General features: G+C 40.6%; 1 long non-coding RNA gene across 1 annotated transcript; it reads left to right on the top strand.

The window, feature by feature from the left end:
* The first annotated feature begins 438 nt into the window (after window positions 1–438).
* Window positions 439–17,449, top strand: LOC129149816 (uncharacterized). Its single transcript, XR_008556633.1, has 2 exons — window positions 439–525; window positions 17,271–17,449. It is a non-coding gene; the product is annotated as an uncharacterized LOC129149816 (long non-coding RNA).
* The last annotated feature ends 128 nt before the right edge of the window (window positions 17,450–17,577 follow it).

The raw sequence follows: 17,577 nt of genomic DNA, 5'->3' as shown, positions 1-17,577 counted from the left end.
TGTGGGAGGGGGTAGGAACTGACTATATCACCTTTTTATAAAGTTATCTTCTCTGCTTTCTTTATTCCTTTGATTCTATTTCTAATTTTAAGTGGAAAAGAAATACCTCACTTCTTGGTAGGGAAAGGTAATGTTCTGAAGAGCATGTGGAACCGGAAATGTTATAGTGTTCATGTTGGGAAATAAAACCTGCCACACAATAACTCATGGCAGATTAGTCCCATTATGAGCCAGGCAAATACCTTTTTTAAAACTTGGTGGGAGAGTGAGGAGGGTGTATCACCCTCCTATTTACTTATAGTCCCTTCATTGGACATTCTTCAAACAGTGATCTGGCTTTTAAACCAAACCATTTACTTTCACACCTCAACATGAGAGAAACATAAAATGCACGGAAGTACTTTCTGTTGGTGTTTTGCCAGATCACCTGTGGAGAAGGGAAAGCTCACGCTGAGCACGGGAGCACAGCCCATGTGGTCAATACCAGCTCCCACAGAGGCTGGAACTGGAGCCAGGATGAGGCAGGTACGGTTGTTTCCATTCGACCTAGAAAGTGGCTTCCACTCATGGGAGAAGCACAAACAAAATCTGAACACACAGGTTAATTATTCTTCCTGTTGACGGCACACCAGCCTGGGTTTTCTAATCTCATTCAGCGGGATGTGATAGAATATGCTGTCACACCACCTTCGTACAAGTGAGACTTAAAGACATCACAGATTTTCCAATCTAAGGATGTGTGACATTTTGCCCTAGTTTGAAGATGTTATCAGTGATTCACCAGGTTTCCCTAAACACGGCTTCTTTACCTTACATTAATTGAATCTTGGCTAACTGAGTCACTCTGTGAACTGTTACCTTGCTTTCAGAAGGATGGTGCTAAAATTCTCACTTTCAGACTAAGTGGAGCCACTGACTTTTTTATCTTTTCTGACAGCAATAAACACACTTTTCCCACCTAATTTTGTACTAGTTAATTTTTTTCAAGGCCTCCAACAAGCCACATTGATTGACTCATTTATTTTATCAATTACTTCTACCAACTGCTAATGTCCTAATAATCTAACATCAAGAATATGGGAACCCTAGCCTAGCCAGTTTGACTCAGTGGATAAAGCGTCAGACTGCGGACCAAAGGGTCCTGGTTTTGATTCCGGTCAAAGGCACGTACCTAGGTTGCAGGCTCCTCCCTGACCCAGGCCCTGGTCGGGACATGTGCAGGAGGCAACCAATCGATGTGTATCTCTCACATCAATATTTCTCTCTGTCTCTCCCTCTCTCTTCCACTCTCTCTAAAAAATCAATGGAAAAATACCCTCAGGTGAGTATAAAAAAAAGAAAAAAAAAAAGAATATGGGAGTCCTAGCTGATTTGGCTCAGCAGATAGAGCATTGTCCCATGGACTGAAGGGTCCCAGATTCTGCTCAAGGGCACGTACCTCTATTGCAGGCTTGATCCCAGGCCTCCATCAAGGCTAGTTCGGGAGGCAACCAACTGATGTGTCTGTCTCACATCAATGTTTTCCTCTCTCTCCCTTTCCCTTCCACTCTCTCTAAAGGTCAATTGAAATATATCCTCGGGTGAGGATTAATTTTTTAAAAAAAGGAATATAGGAGTTTTTAAAAAACTAATAGAAACTGGTGGAAAGTTTCTGGAAAGAAGATAGAAATCAAAGGAAAAAAGTAAAGGTACTTTGAAAACTATAAAGCATCTCTATTTAAATAATAACATACATATATGTGCATATAAACATATTTTATGTATACATATATAAAACTTTTCCATTTTTTGTAGAGTTGTATAAATATTTATTAAATACTTATTTTGCGAGGGACCTTTGGTAGTTGAAGCAGAGGAAGCAGGAAATACGGGAGGAGAGTGGTAAGAGCTGATTCAGAGAGGGTGTCAGGGGACAATTCTTACAGAATATTGCAGGATTTTAACTGCATCCTAAATGAGACATCAGTGCAGAGTGATGGGGTTAATGGAGAGAGCTTGACTGGAGCAGCTCTGTGTTCTAGATGTCACTATTATAATTGTACCCATCTTTTTTGTTGTTGTTATTTAACTTTTTGCTATATTTGTTCTGTATATGATAACATTTTAGGGTTTCTCAGGGTTTTGAACATTTCTATTCGAGACTAGTTTTAACCATCTTTCCCTAAAACCTGTAGCAAAGGATAAACGGAATGAACAGAATATTGGTCTGGATGACCTAACAGCTTCCTCCAGGCATATAATTCCATCCATTATCCTTTGGGACACTTTCTTAGATGGGAAGCAGGGCACCTGGCAAAAGCACCCCATCCGATCTTCGATGAGTGTCTGGTAAGTACCTGCAACTGGTAATTGGTGTCTTTCATGTTCTCAGGAGACACATCTCCCATCACCTCCATTTCAGGCCTAATCTACGCAGAATCATAAGCAATAAAAACACATTTTAATAGTTACCCAAAACATAAATATTTTAATTATTTATTTTTAAAATGTATTTTTATTAATTTCAGAGAGAAAGGGAGAGAGAGAGAGAGAGAGAAAGAGAGAGAGAGAGAGAGAGAGAGAGAGAGAGAGAGAGAGAGAGAGAAACACCAATGATGAGAAAGATGCATCGATTGGTTGCCTCCTGCATGCACCCCCGACCAGGGCCAGGGATCAAGCCTGCAACCGAGGTACGTGCCCTTGACTGGAATCGAGGACCTTTCCATCCTCAGAGCAACGCTCTATCCACTGAGCTTGCAAACCGACCAGGGCAGAACATATCTTGTATCCATCTTCCATTTTACTTGTTTATCATGCATCTAACAATGAGTTGTGTCAAATCTTTTGTTAGTCAAATTTCACTAATGTGTTATTTTTCTTATATTTTAAGCTTTACCAAAAAATGTTCAGTACCTTTACTATTAAAACAGCAACAACAGTTGACCAGGAGTGGAAGATTGTTCCAAATGCTCCTAATATAAAATAGCATACATGTGGTTTAAAATGTGACAGGTGATTAGTTTTCCATAATATAGGATTCTGGAACTATGACAGGTAATTAGTTTTCCATAATGTAGGGTTCTAATTTATAATGAATAATAAATATATCTAGAAGAGCACGGCCATTAGTCTGAACCTCTGGGCTTTGCTGTTTCAAAGGAGAAAAATATATTCTCTATATAATTGTATAGCATTTTCAGTGGCTGCCAAAATGCCAATAACTATCTTTGAGATTATCACATTAACAAAAAAGTGGCAGGGTACTTAGCAATTTTTAGTAAATGTAATGCATTCATAATTGGCAGGATATGGTGGTCGTTAAATCTTGAAATGAACTGCTTTCTGATTCTTCTTTGACTCTGACCTAGAAGTAGAAATTTAAATTACGCTGGGGAGAGAAGATTCCCACACCAGTGTGAAACGTTAGCATCATGCCAAGTATCCGAAGGAGTCTGTGAGGGAAGTGTAAGACAATTCTCCCTGTGTCATGTAAACCAAATGGGATGATTCCTGAGGCATCAAACTATGATAACTTACTTGATCCAAGATGGGTTTTTAAAAAGGGATGTGATGATTTTAGTTAGTAATGTACTCCATTGTTCTTCCTCAGCTCTCTGGGGAAATATCTCATAACTGAAGGAAAGAAACAGGCAGGCAGCAATTAATTATACTAGAGTCAGGTACTTTCAGTGATAGAAGAAACAGTAGAAACCAATCCCAATTTTTCTTATTCTAGTTCATCTCTTTTCACTGATGTGTGAGAAATCATGGTCTCCAAGATCAGACCTCTTGAAACACAGTGAGATGTATAACAAGTTTCAGGCCATAGAGATTAACAGGTGTAGGTAGCCACTTTGGGCAGGGCCTTTAGCCATCTTTAGCTGAATGGTGTGCACTTGCATGCGTCATCTGGTGGATTATGGGAGTGCTCCCCAAATTCATAGGCATTGACTTCAGCCTTATAAACAAACAATTCTGTATGTACAAAGTGGAAATTCAGCCACATCTAGAGATACAGGACCCTGAGGGCTGTGTATAGACAGGTCTTACTTGCCAACTAAGAATATTTAACTTCTGCCCACAGACTCATCTGCAGCCAGGCCAGATGTTGGCTAGAGAGGCCACCGTGGCTTCAAACAGGGGTCTGGCCTTGGCTTGGTGCCTCCAAATACTTTCTCACTTGGGAAAAGAGTCCAGAGGTAATCCCTTCCCTACATCCTGGGAACTGAGTCATATAGCATAATGTAAAGCTAAGCATACATTCCTTCCTGTTTGTAAACCCTCTCGCTGGTTAGTTTTTCTCTCTCTAATGGCAGTGTTGTGTGGGATGTATACTAATCCAAGACAACCCAGGGGAGAGAGAGAATGGGGCCGGCCGTGTGACAAAAATCCCCACACGTCACATAACTTACATCTTCTGAGCTGAGCTCTTGCACCTCTCTTCAATTATCTGAAAGGACAGCGGGGGGGATTCTTACTGTTTGACTTGGAACCCTGGACCTGTGAAGAGCAAATTGGACAGATTATTTTGTAATAGTTCTCTAAAAGTATATTGCCTGGTGTTTATACAGCTTCAGCCACTTACAAAACACCTACGATGTTTTTCTTTTTAGCAAAAAAAGATTTTAGAGGGCCCTAGTCTAACATCTTAGTTTTCTAAATGAGAAAAATAAAGCTCAGTGAATAAAATGGCTTGCCTAAGGACACAGAGAGTTGACAACAGCCATTTATTTAAGCATTCAAAAATTATTTATTTATTGAGTCCTACAACCCTATTTTTGTGACTTTAAGATGTGTAATTTTTCACATTTTGACATCTCTGAAATCAGGGTGAGCCTTAGAATTGCTGTCAGCCAGGCATTGACCACCCATGCACAACAAAACCTGCAGAGAAAATGTCACTATCTGGGGGGGGGGGGAGAGGGAGAGAATCTCCAAGACAAAAATGGAGCAATCTTTTAAGAAATATTGCTTCACCAACACTCTTGATGGGACGGACAATGGCACTGTGTGGAAAATGGTGTTTATTGGCAACTTTTCACTGAAAATTAATACTGAAGAGTTGGACTCTGAGTGAAAAGTTGTTTCGTGAATTGCTTAACCATTTTATTTTGCTTATATTCTCATTTTTAGAGTGCACCATAAGATAAATGATAAATCCATGTCCTTTCTAAAGGAATCTAAAAGAGCTCTTCCATAAATAAAAAGTCTAAAGTGACAAAAAGGCATTGTCCCATAGCTTAAATGGTGGTATTTACATTTTTTATATGTACATAAATTGATGGTGTATCCTACAGTTGATGTCATCTTGGATTCCATGTGATATGGTACATTCCTGGCTCTGTTCTAAATACTGGATATTCAGCAATGAAAAAAGATGGATAAAGTCTCTAAAGCTTAAATTCTAGGGGGGTAATCGGAGCGGGCGGGAAGCAAGCGCACGGCTAGCTTTCTCATTTGGGAGGGAAACAAAACCTCCCAACTGCACTGAAATCCAGTTCCGGGTGAGACTTTGAGTACCCAGACTCATTCAAGGAGAAACTGGACTATCTGGCAGCGGGCGAAACTCAGGGAAGCCTTCTCTCAGAGGTGCGTGCAGCCATTGCTGTGGGACACTGAGACACAGGGGCCTTGTAGGGCAGGGCTGACGGGAAACCAAGGCTGTCTGCTCAGCCCTGAGACTCCGCCCCATCCAAGCTGAGCACAGAAGCTCTCCCAGTGGAGACACAGCTGATCCTCACAGCCAATTGGCCTGGAGGTCAACTCCCCCAGTGATACTAACAACAATCTAGGCTTTACAACAAGACTGCATACACAGCCCACAAAGGGGTGCACGAAGAGTGTCCACCTCAGGTAACTGGGGAGGCTGAGCCACTGGGCCTTGCTAGGACACCTAGCACACAAAGAAACTCCATCAACTCAGGGAAGCAGCCAAAATGTGAAGACAAAGAGGCAGGTCACAAATGAAAGAAATGGAGGAAAGTAAACGACTGGATATAGAGTTCAAAACGGTTATAAAGTTTTTCAAGAATTTCCTAGAAAAGGCCAATAAATTTAACGAGACCCTCGAGGATATGAAAAAGGATCCTAGAAATTAAACATACACTGACTGAAATAAAAAATATTATACAGAGACCGAAAAGCAGACTAGAGGATTGCAAGAACCAAGTCAAAGATTTGAAATACAAAGAAGCAAAAAACACTCAACCAGAAAAGCAAAAAGCAAAAAGAATCAAAAAAATTGAAGATAGTGTAAGCAGCCTCTGGGACAACTTCAAGCGTACTGACATCAGAATTATGGGGGTCCCGAAGAAGAGAGAGAGCAAGATACTGAAAACCTATTTGAAGAAATAGTGACAGAAAACTTCTCCCACCTGGTGAAAGAAATAGAATTACAAGTCCAGGAAGTGCACAGAACCCCAAACAAAAGGAATCCAAAGAGGACCACACCAAGATGCATCATAATTAAAATGCCAAGAGCAAAAGACAAAGAGAAAATATTAAAAGCAGCAAGAGAAAAACAGTTAGTTACCTACAAGGGAGCACCCATACGATTGTCAGCGGATTTCTCAACAGAAACTATGCAGGCCAGATGGGAATGGCAAGAAATATTCAACGTGATGAATAGCAAGAAACTACAACCAAGATTATTCTACCCAGCAAAGCTATCATTCAGAATTTAAGGTCAGATAAAGAGCTTCACAGATAAGAAAAAGCAAAAGGATTTAATCACCACCAAACCAGAATTATATGAAATGCTGAAAGGTATTCTTTAAGAAGAGGAAGAAGAATAAAAAGATAAAGATAAAAATTATGAACAACAAACACGTATCTATCAACAAGTGAATCTAAAAACCAAGGGAATAAAAAATCTGATGAACAGTATTAACTGGTGAATATAATAGAATCAGGGGCATAGAAAGGAAGTGGACTGACAATTCTTGGGGGAAAAGGGGAGTGGGGGTGCTAAAAGAGGACACCTATGGATGAGGACAGTAGTGGGGAGGTAAGGGCAGAGGGTGGGTGGGAACTGGGTGGATGGGAGCTATGGGGGGAAAAAAGAGGAACAATTGTAATAACCTGAACAATAAAGATTTATTAAATTTAAGCAAAAAAAAAAAGAATTATACAATCACCTAGAGCTTCTTTGAAAAACCCACAGATAGCATCATATTTAATAATGAAAGGCTGGCTGAATGCCTTCCCCTTGAGATCTGGAACAAAGCTAGGAAGTCCACTTCTACTACTCTACATTGCATTTATTTTTTTTTTTATTTTTTTTTTTTAATATTTTTATTGAGGTATTATATGTGTACATATCTTACTATTACCCCCCCCCACCCCACACCCACACATGCCCTCCCCCCCCAGAGTTTTGCGTCCATTGTTTATGCTTATATGCATGCATACAAGTCCTTCGTTTGATTTCATAACTCCCCCACCTTTCCCAAACTTTCCCCCTGTACTTTGAAAGTCTGTTTGATGCTTTACTGTCTCTGTATCTATCTTTTTGTTCACCACTTTATAATGTTCTTTACTATCCCTAAATGAGTGAGATCATGTGGTATTTTTCTTTCATTGACTGGCTTATTTCACTTAGCATAATGTTCTCCAATTCCATCCAGGTTGCTGCAAATGATGAGAATTCCTTCTTTTTTATGGCAGCATAGTATTCCATTGTGTAGATGTACCACAGTTTTCCGATCCAGTCATCTGCTGATGGGCACCTAGGCTGTTTCCAAATCTTAGCTATTGTAAATTGTGCTGCTATGAACATAGTGGTGCATATATCCTTTCTGATTGGTGTTTCTAGTTTCTTCGGATATATTCCCAGGAGTGGGATTACTGGGTCAAATGGGAGTTCCATTTTCAGTTTTTTGAGGAAACTCCATACTGTTCTCCACAGTGGCTGCACCAGTCTGCATTCCCACCAGCAGTGCACGAGGGTTCCTTTTTCTCCGCATCCTCGCCAACACTTGTTGTTTGTTGATTTGTTGATGATAGCCATTCTGACAGGTGTGAGATGGTACCTCATTGTTGTTTTGATTTGCATCTCTCGGATAATAAGTGACTTTGAACATGTTTTCATGTGTCTCTTGGCCTTCCTTCTGTCTTCTTTTGAAAATATTCTGTTTAGGTCTGTTGCCCATTTTTTTATTGGATCATTTATCTTCCTCTTATTGAGTTGCATAAGCTGCCTGTAGATGTTGGAGATTAAACCTTTATCAGTGATAGCATTTGCAAATATGTTTTCCCATGCAGTGGGCTTTCTTGTTGTTTTGTTGATGGTTTCTTTTGCTGTAAAAAAGCTTTTTATTTTGATGTAGTCCCATTTGTTAATTTTCTCTTTAGCTTCCATTGCCCTAGGGGCAGTGTCAGTGAAGAAGTTCTTGTGGCATATGTCTGAGATTTTGTTGCCTGTGGATTCCTCTAGTATTTTTATGGTTTCCCGTCTTATGTTTAAGTCCTGTATCCATTTTGAATTTATTTTTGTGTATGGTGTAAGTTGGTGATCTAGTTTCATTTTTTTGCATGTATCTGTCCAGTTTTCCCAACACCATTTATTGAAGAGACTGTCTTGACTCCATTGTATGTTCATGCCTCCTTTGTCAAATATTAATTGAGCATAGTGGTTTGGGTCGATATCTGGGTTCTCTATTCTGTTCCATTGATCAATATGTCTGTTCTTGTGCCAGTACCAGGCTGTTTTGAGAACAGTGGCTTTGTAATACAGCTTGAAATCTGGTATTGAGATCCCACCTACTTTATTCTTCTTTCTGAGGATTGCTGAGGCTAGTCGGGGTCTTTTTTTATTCCAGATGAATTTTTGGAGAGTTCTTTCTAGGTCTGTGAAATATGCTGTTGGTATTTTGATGGGGAGTGCATTGAATCTGTAGATTGCTTTGGGTAGTATGGACATTTTAATGATGTTGATTCTACCAATCCAGGAACATGGTATGTTCTTCCATCTGTTTACGTCTTCCTCTATCTCTTTTTTCAGTGTCCTGTAGTTTTCTGCGTATAGGTCTTTTACCTCCTTAGTTAAGTTTATTCCTAGGTATCTTAATTTTTTTGGTGCGATGGTAAATGGGATTGCTTTTTTAGTCTCTCTTTCTGTAAGTTCATTATTGGTGTATAGAAAAGCCATAGATTTCTTGGCGTTAATTTTGTATCCCGCTACATTGCCGAATTCATTTATTAAGTCTATTAGCTTTTTGATGGAATCTTTTGGGTTTTTTATGTACAATATCATGTCATCTGCAAATAAGGACAGCTTCACTTCTTCTTTTCCAATTTGGATGCCTCTTATTTCTTCTTCTTGCCTAATTGCGATAGCTAATACTTCCAGTACTATGTCAAACAGGAGTGGTGAGAGTGGGCATCCCTGTCTTGTTCCTGTTCTTAGGGGAAATGGTTTTAGTTTTTGCCCATTGAGTATGATGTTTGCTGTGGGTTTATCATAAATAGCTTTTATTATGTTGAGGTATGAGCCTTCTATTCCCACCTTGTTGAGAGTTTTTATCAAGAAAGGGTGTTGGATTTTGTCAAATGCTTTTTCTGCATCTATTGATATGACCATGTGATTTTTATCTCTCAGTTTGTTTATGTGATGTATCACGTTTATTGATTTGCGGATATTGTACCATCCTTGCATTCCTGGAATAAATCCTACTTGGTCATGGTGTATGATCTTTCTGATGTACTGCTGGAGCCGATTTGCTAGAATTTTGTTGAGGATTTTGGCATCAATGTTCATGAGGGATATTGGCCTGTAATTCTCTTTCATTGAGTTGTCTTTATCTGGTTTTGGTATTAGGGTGATGCTGGCTTCATAGAAGGAGCCTGGAAGTGTTCCTTCCTCTTGAATTTTTTGGAATAGTCTGAGGAGGATAGGTTTTAGTTCTTCCTTGAAAGTTTGATAAAACTCTCCTGTGAAGCCATCTGGCCCCGGGCTCTACATTGCATTTAATAGTTCAATATGGTAATCATTAATAAAGCTAATTTAGTAAGGAAAAATTAAAGTCATTCAGATTGTAAAGGAAGAAATAAAGCCATAACTATGCACAGTCATGGCAATGATTGTCTACATAAAACCCCTCCCAAATCACCAAAGGAAACCAATTGGAATCAATATGTGGCTACAGAACACAAGATTGATGTGAAAAATCAGTTGTATTTGTATACACTAAAAATTAATAACTACTGAAAATTAAATCAGTACCCATTTATAATAGGATCAAAAAACATTAAGTACTTGAGTATAAAGTACCCCCCAAAAAAAGTTTTCAAGATTTGTGTACTGAAAACTACAAAATATTCATGAGATAAATCAAGCAAGTCATAAATAGAGAAGCATATTCATGGATTGGAAGACTCAATATTAAGCTGTGAATGCTCCCTAAATTTATCTACAGATTCAACACAACCTCAATTTTTAAAAATGTATATATATCAGCAGGTTTTCATATAAAAAAGAATAAGCTATTCTAAAATTTATATGAAAAAACTGGAATTTTATTTTCATCACAATTCAGTCCACAGTTAAGTTGAGTACTAGGACCTGAATTTGCCAGGCTTTGTTGGATGGAGTAGGCAGGGAGAAAATAAGTCTACCTGCTAAAAAATCCTGAAAACCTGTATGAGTCATGGTCAGTGTGGGGTCATAACTGCTGAAGACCAGCATCTTCTGTTCTACTGTGTGGAACCCATTCCAACAGCGACACCATGTGGCAGTGGGAAGCAAATGCAATAGTGTACCAAAGAAGTTCCTGTGTTGTCACAGCTTGGGTGTGGAAGCTGAACTTAACTTCTGGGGACTGCATTGAGCCCCTAGAGTTCATGGACAATTCTAAGTGTAGATAACCTCAAAGGAAGGAGATTCTGGATTTCTGCTAAATCAGTCAAGTGGGTATTTAAAAAATTGAAAAAATTAAATAAGACTGTACTTGTATTCTGAGTTTATGGAAACATTTCATATTCAATGGCATCATAAATAGCATAACTATATTGTAACTTGATATATCGCTAGAATTTAAATTTATAAGAATCTATACTAATAATAGAGGAATATGCAAACTGCTTGAGACGCCCTCATGCAACGACTGAACAGCAGGCTGTGTGGGGTGACCAGGCTGGCAGGGGGGGCAGTTGGGTGCAACCAGGCTGGCAGGGGGAGCAGTGAGGGGCGACCAGGCCAGTGGAGGGGGGCAGTTGGGGGCAATCAGGCAGGCGGGGGAGAAGTTGGGAGCGACCAGGCCAGCAGGGGGTGGTGCAGTGAGGGGTGACCAGGCTTGCAGGGGGGCAATGAGGGGTGACAAGGCTAGCAGGGGGGGAAGTTAAGGGTGTCCTGGCCAGCAGCAGGGGGCAGTTGGGTTCAACCAGGCCAGCAGGGGGGGCAGTTAGGGGCGATCAAGCTGGCAGGGAGGGCAGTTGGGGGGGAAGTTGGGGGTGACCAGGCTGGCGGGGGGGGGGGGCAGTGAGGGGCAACCAGGCCGGCAGTGGGGGGGGCAGTTAAGGGTGACCAGGCCAGCAGTGGGGGGAAAATGGGGGTGACTCAGCTGGCAGGGGGGGTAGTTAGGGACAACCAGGCCAGAAGGGGGGGCAGTGAGGGGCGACCAGGCCAGCGAGTGGGGCAGTTAGAGGTGACCAGGCCGGCAAGGGGGGATGTTAGGGGTGATCAGGCTGGCAGACAGAGTGGTTAGGGGCTATCTGGCAGGTAAGCAGGTGAGTGGTTAGGAGCCAGCGGTCCCGGATTGTAAGAGGGTTGTCTGAGGGGTCCCAGATTGGAGATGGTGCAGGCTGGGCTGAGGGGACCACCCCCTTCATGCACGAATTTCGTGCACCAGGCCTCTAGTTTTATATAATGTCCTTCTTTGTCTCTTACTTTTGGAGTATGGGGTGACACTCCAACCAACTGAACCACCCAGCCAGGGACATCCCTTTATTTTCAGTCTCTGTAATCTTTCATTCTGAGGTGGGTCTCTTGTAGAGAGCATATATATATAGCCTTGTTTTCTTATCCATTCAGCAACCCTATGTCTTTAAATTGAAGCATTTAAGCCATTTAAATCTAAAGTGATTATTGATAGGTAGGTATTTATTGCCATGTTATTCTTTATAACTATGTTCTATTTTCTTCTTCTTTTTCTCCTTCTCCCCCACTTCTTCCTCCTCCTCCTCCTCCTCTTTCTCCTCCTTTCCCTCTTCCTTCTTCTCCTTCTTCAAGAAGACCTTTAACATTTCTTGTAATACTGGTTTTGTGGAATGAACTTTAGCTTTTTATTGTCTGGAAAGGTCTTTATTTCTCCTTCAATGACAAATGATAGCTTTGCTGGGTAAAGTAGTCTTGGTTGTAGGTCCTTGCTTTTCATCACTTTGAATATTTCTTGCCAATTCCATCTGGCCTGAAATGTTTCTATTGAGAAAACAGCTGACAGTTTTATGGGAGCTCCCTTGTAGGTAATTTGTCTTTCTCTTGCAGCTTTAAGATTCTCTCTTTGTCTTTGACCTTTGCCATTTTAATTATTATGTGTCTTGGTGTGGACCTCGTTGGGTTCATCTTGTTTGGGACTCTCTGCACTTCCTGAACTTGCATGCCTTTTTTCTTTACCAGGTTAAGGAAGTTTTTAGCCATTATTTCTTCAATTAGGTTTTTGATCTCTTGCTCCCTCTCTTCTCCTTCTGGTACCCCTGCCATGCAGATATTGTTATGCTTCATGTTGTCCCACATATCTCTTTTTTTTTTTTTTAATTTTGCTTCCCTGATTGGGTTTTCTCTGCTAACTTGTCTTCCAAATTAATGACTTGATCCTCTGATTCAACCAACCTACTGTTTATTCCTTCTAGTGTATTCATTTCAGAGATTGAATTCTTCATTTCTGACATGTTCTTTTTTATGGTTTTTATGTCCTTTTTCATGCTGTTGAAATTCTAAGTTTCTTCGGCATTCTTATAAACATATTTTTAAACTCTATATCTGGTAAAGTGCTTGCCTCCATTTCATTTAGCTCCTTTTTATTTATTTTCTTATGAGTTAATCCTTTTTTTTTTTTTTCATTTGGGGCATATTTCTTTGTCTCCCCATTTTTGATGCCTCTTTGTGTTTGTATCTATGTATTAGGCAGATCTCCCAGTCTTGGTAGGGTAGCCTTATGTAGTAAGCATCCTATGGAACCCAGTGGCACAGTCTCCTTGATTACCTGAGCTGGGTGCTCCAGGAATGTCCCTTGTGTGGTTTGAGACCTCCTGTTATAACTGAGTCTTGATTGCTATTGGCCCGTTTGTGTGTGGGATTGACCCTCAGGCTGATTGATGGTGAGAGTTGACCCTGATCACATATACAAGCTGCTGTGTAGTTGTTGACCACATTAAGTGAAATTTGCCTCAGCAGGGTCTCCTGCCTAACTAGATCTTTCTTCAGATATGCTGCTTTGTGAAACTAATTGGATCCTGCTCTGATGTTGTTTGAAGCTGGCCACTGGGTGTGTCTCTTCTGGGGCCTTTTGAGTAGGAGTCTGGTGCAAGTCAATGTCACACACTGCCTGTGCCTGGCCCTGGGCAACTGTTTGTAGCTACAAAGAAATCCACAGTTTCCGGTTGCCTCTGCTGGGCCTGGATGTGTGTGGGAAGGACTAAGCTGTGCACCAAGGCTGGCTTCCACCAGCACCAAGCCCAGGGGCAGGTCAGTAAATGGTCCCAGGCACCCAGAGATCCTCCTCTGCCTGCTGGCTGCCTGTTAGGCTCAGTCACTGAAAGAGCCACCCAATCATTCCTAACATTTCTTTTTTCCTGGTTCCTTATTCCTCTTCATTCATCTTATACTTGATTTAACCTGAGGTCAATGAAGGATTTCAATAAACCTCCTGAAGCAGTGCGCAAAATTTTATGTGTTTGCTTTTCTGGGGGAAAGCTCCAGAGCTTAGATCAGATTCTCAAAGTACTCTGTAAAAAGATCCCACCCTGGAAAAAAAGAAAAAGAAAAAACTACAACAGTGTTTGTAAATAGTTGCTTTCACACAACATACATTTTATTTCTTCATTTTTATGCATCTTGTTCTGTGAGACTGGATAGTGTAGTGGAAAGAGTATATATAGGCTTTGGATCTCCCACAGTATCTGACTTAAACTAAAACTGGCTAAGTGGTGATGAAATTTATCTAATAAGAAATAAAGAAGAGTAGCATATTTGATGGGGAGTCACTGAGAGTAAGTGAAATTACAAGCACAAGATCCCATTTACATGGTAGGGGAGGTAGACTGACTACCAAAGGACACAAGGGACCTCTCTTGAGGAGATGGAAATGTTACCTTGGTTACATGACCGAATCCATTTGTCAAAATGCCTTGATGCATACACTTAAAATAGATTTTTATTGAATAAATATTACACCTCATTAGCAGATTTTTTATATGCAAGAATACATACTAGGTTATTAACATTGGATTGGGAGGCATATAATGGGGAAGGAGAAAAAGGTAATAAAGTAGAACTATTTAAAAATGTATGATCCCAATTATGCATTTATAAAATAACTAGAGGCCCAGTGCACAAAATTCATGCATGGGGGAGGGGAGGGTCCCTCAGCCCAGCCTACACTCTCTCCAATCTGAGACCCCTTGAGGGATGTCTGACAGCCCATTTAGGCCCAATCCCACTAGGATCGGGCCTAAACAGGCAGTTGGACATCCCTCTCACAATCCAGGACTGCTGGCTCCTTGCCTCTGCCTGATTGCCCCTAACCACTTCTGCCTGCCAGCCTGATCACCCCCTAACTACTCCACTGCCAGCCTGATCAACGCCTAACTGCTCCCCAGCCGGCCCAATTGCCCCTAACTGCCCTCCCCTTCAGGCCTCCCCCCCCCCCAAATGCCCCTTCCTGAAGGCCTGGTTCCCCCCAACTGCCCTCCCCTGCAGGCCTGGGTCCCCCCCAACTGCCCTCCCTTGCTGGCCTGGTCTCCCCTAATTGCCCTCCTCTGCTGGCCTGGTCACCCCCAACTGCCCACAACTGCCCTCCCCTGCCAGCCATCTTGTGGTGGCCATCTTGTGTCCACATGGGGGCAGCCATCTTTGACCACATGAGGGCGGCCATCTTGTGTCTTGGCATGACGGTCAATTTGCATATTACTCTTTTATTAGATAGGATTATGGCCCTAGCCAGTTTGGCTCAGTGGATAGAGCATCGGCCTGCAGACTGAAGGGTCCCAGGTACGATTCCAGTTAAGGGCATGTACCTCAGTTTTAGGCTCCCTGCCCTGGTTGGGACCATGCAGGAGGCAACCAATTGATGTGTCTCTCTCACTTTAGTGTTTCTCTCTGTCCCTCTCTCTTCCACTCTCTCTAAAAATCAATGGAAAACAAGTCCTTGAGTGAGGGTTTTTTTTAAAAAAAAACTGTGTAAAAAAAAAAGTATAAAATAATTATGTATATACATAAAAAATCTTGCCAGATATCCACTACTGCAATCCAATACTTGTATCCTTGGCATGTTCAAATTCAGGAGCAGTTCAGGAGATGGAAGCCAGATGGTCATGGATTATGAAAGAATAGGAGGTGGAGGAAGTGGGACAGTGAGTGCAGAAACCTAACAAAGTATTGAGATTGTGTAGTTTACCTTTGGAGCAGCAATGAAGAAGGAATGAGATGAGGTATGCTGTAAATATTGTAAGCTGCCTTGTATTCCCAGCACATCTGTTTTAAATGATCATGTCTCTCGCGAGAATCCACACATAAGGAAACAACGGCAGCTCCTGAGACACGGGTAACAGTAGCTTTTCTGGAAGGAGCCAATCTTTGTGTGAGCAGATTGCAAACCCTGAGTGGTTAAGGAAACTCCCGCTTTCCTAGAAATCAGCCTGGGCCTCTGCGGAGTATACAACTGTTCGTACCAAAATGGAGATAATGCCACCCAGCTAGTTTTATATTTTAAGAATTAGAATAATGTGTATGAACAGAATATGACACACAGCAGGTACTCAATTAGTGGCAGTTCTCTCATTATCCCCCTGCCTAGAAAGGGCTCTTAAACATACTAGACAATTATAAAATAGTTGGGTGGATGAATAAAACTATGAACAATAGTCCATTTCAGTGAGCTGCCTATTTTTCCAGACTGAGCTTAACTATTATTATTTCCTTTGGGAAGCTACTTAGCTACCCTTATCCCAAACATTTTCTCACTTAATAGTGTAGGTATCAGAGTCAGGTTGCTGGTGCTTGAATCTTGGTCTCACTACTTATTGTGTCTTGGATGCATCACATAAACTCTCAGCTGCCTCAACTATAAAATGGGGCTTACCCATAGTATCTACCTCATCGGGTTTCTGTAAAGGCTTACCACAAAATATATTTATTAGAGTGCCTGGCATTTATCAAGCATTCAATAAACATTAGCAATCGTTACAGGGCTATAAATCACATTTTATAAATTATTTTCTTGTGTAATTCATGAAAATAAGCTTCATGAGAGCAGTAACTTAGGTGTGTGTTTTTTCACCATCTAAAACTATGCCCTGGGATCTGTAGGCCCTCATAAATAGTTGTTGAATGAATACCTACCTACCAAAGACACAGAGTGCCACAATTATATATATATATATATTTTTCCCCCAAATTAAGAACAGGGCTTTGCATAGAGTAGATGCACAACAGATGTTTGTTGATTGAAGGAATGAATGGAGATGATCAAATGTCAAGTGACTCCAGACTACTGACAGTAGTGTATCCAGGAGGCAAAAAAGAGATTAACGAATATTCCAGTTTATCTTTATAAACATTTTATTTAAAAATAAAATTATAAACAAAATACAGAAAAATATTGACACCTGTGATAACAAGAAAATGACTCCTAATCTTTAGGGCAGTTTGTTATCCTGGAAGAGCAAAATCATGAGTTTTATAAAGAAATTTCACTGTGCAAAGGAAGAGTGTATTTTTAAGGTTCATTTAAAACAGGTATTTGGCATTGACAGAAAAAGTATCCCTATGTATACATTCAACATTTTGCAGCATATTTACATTCAAGTTACATTTCCAAATTCTATGCCAAATACAGTCTAACTCACCATCAAAAGTCCCTAATACATTACTAAAATTCTATTTGGTAGAAGTGCATTATTATTTTATTAGAAAATAATTTTATGTTCCTATTATATCAATTATATTTTAACTATGTCAACAAAATTCACTGACCTTTTCTTCCCTGGTGAAGCCAAACCTCTTCTAGACAAATTAAGCACCAACTGAAATGGGACACTTATAAGTTAAATGGTAATTTATTTTCCTCCCTCCTCAGAGATATCATTAAAACTTCCAATGGAAGGACACAGGCACTGGCATCTGTCTTCTTTCACAGCAGCTGAGACATATGGATACAAGCAGTGGAACTGGAGCTTCTTTTTAAAAGATGGCCGAAGCACGGCTCCCTTTCAGTTGTGACCAAATTCCTCATCGAAATAAAACGCGTTAAGAAACCCACATGGTTTTCTGAAAACTTTTCTCCATTTTCCCACATATCCCTCAAGTCAGACTATTACTTCATTAACAATTTGTGAACCTGTTGCTTAACTTTTCTAAGTTACACAGGGCAGCTATCCTATTTT

Source organism: Eptesicus fuscus, chromosome 7 (assembly GCF_027574615.1).
Source record: "Eptesicus fuscus isolate TK198812 chromosome 7, DD_ASM_mEF_20220401, whole genome shotgun sequence".
Lineage (NCBI taxonomy): Eukaryota > Metazoa > Chordata > Mammalia > Chiroptera > Vespertilionidae > Eptesicus > Eptesicus fuscus.
This window is presented reverse-complemented; position numbering and strand designations above follow the sequence as displayed.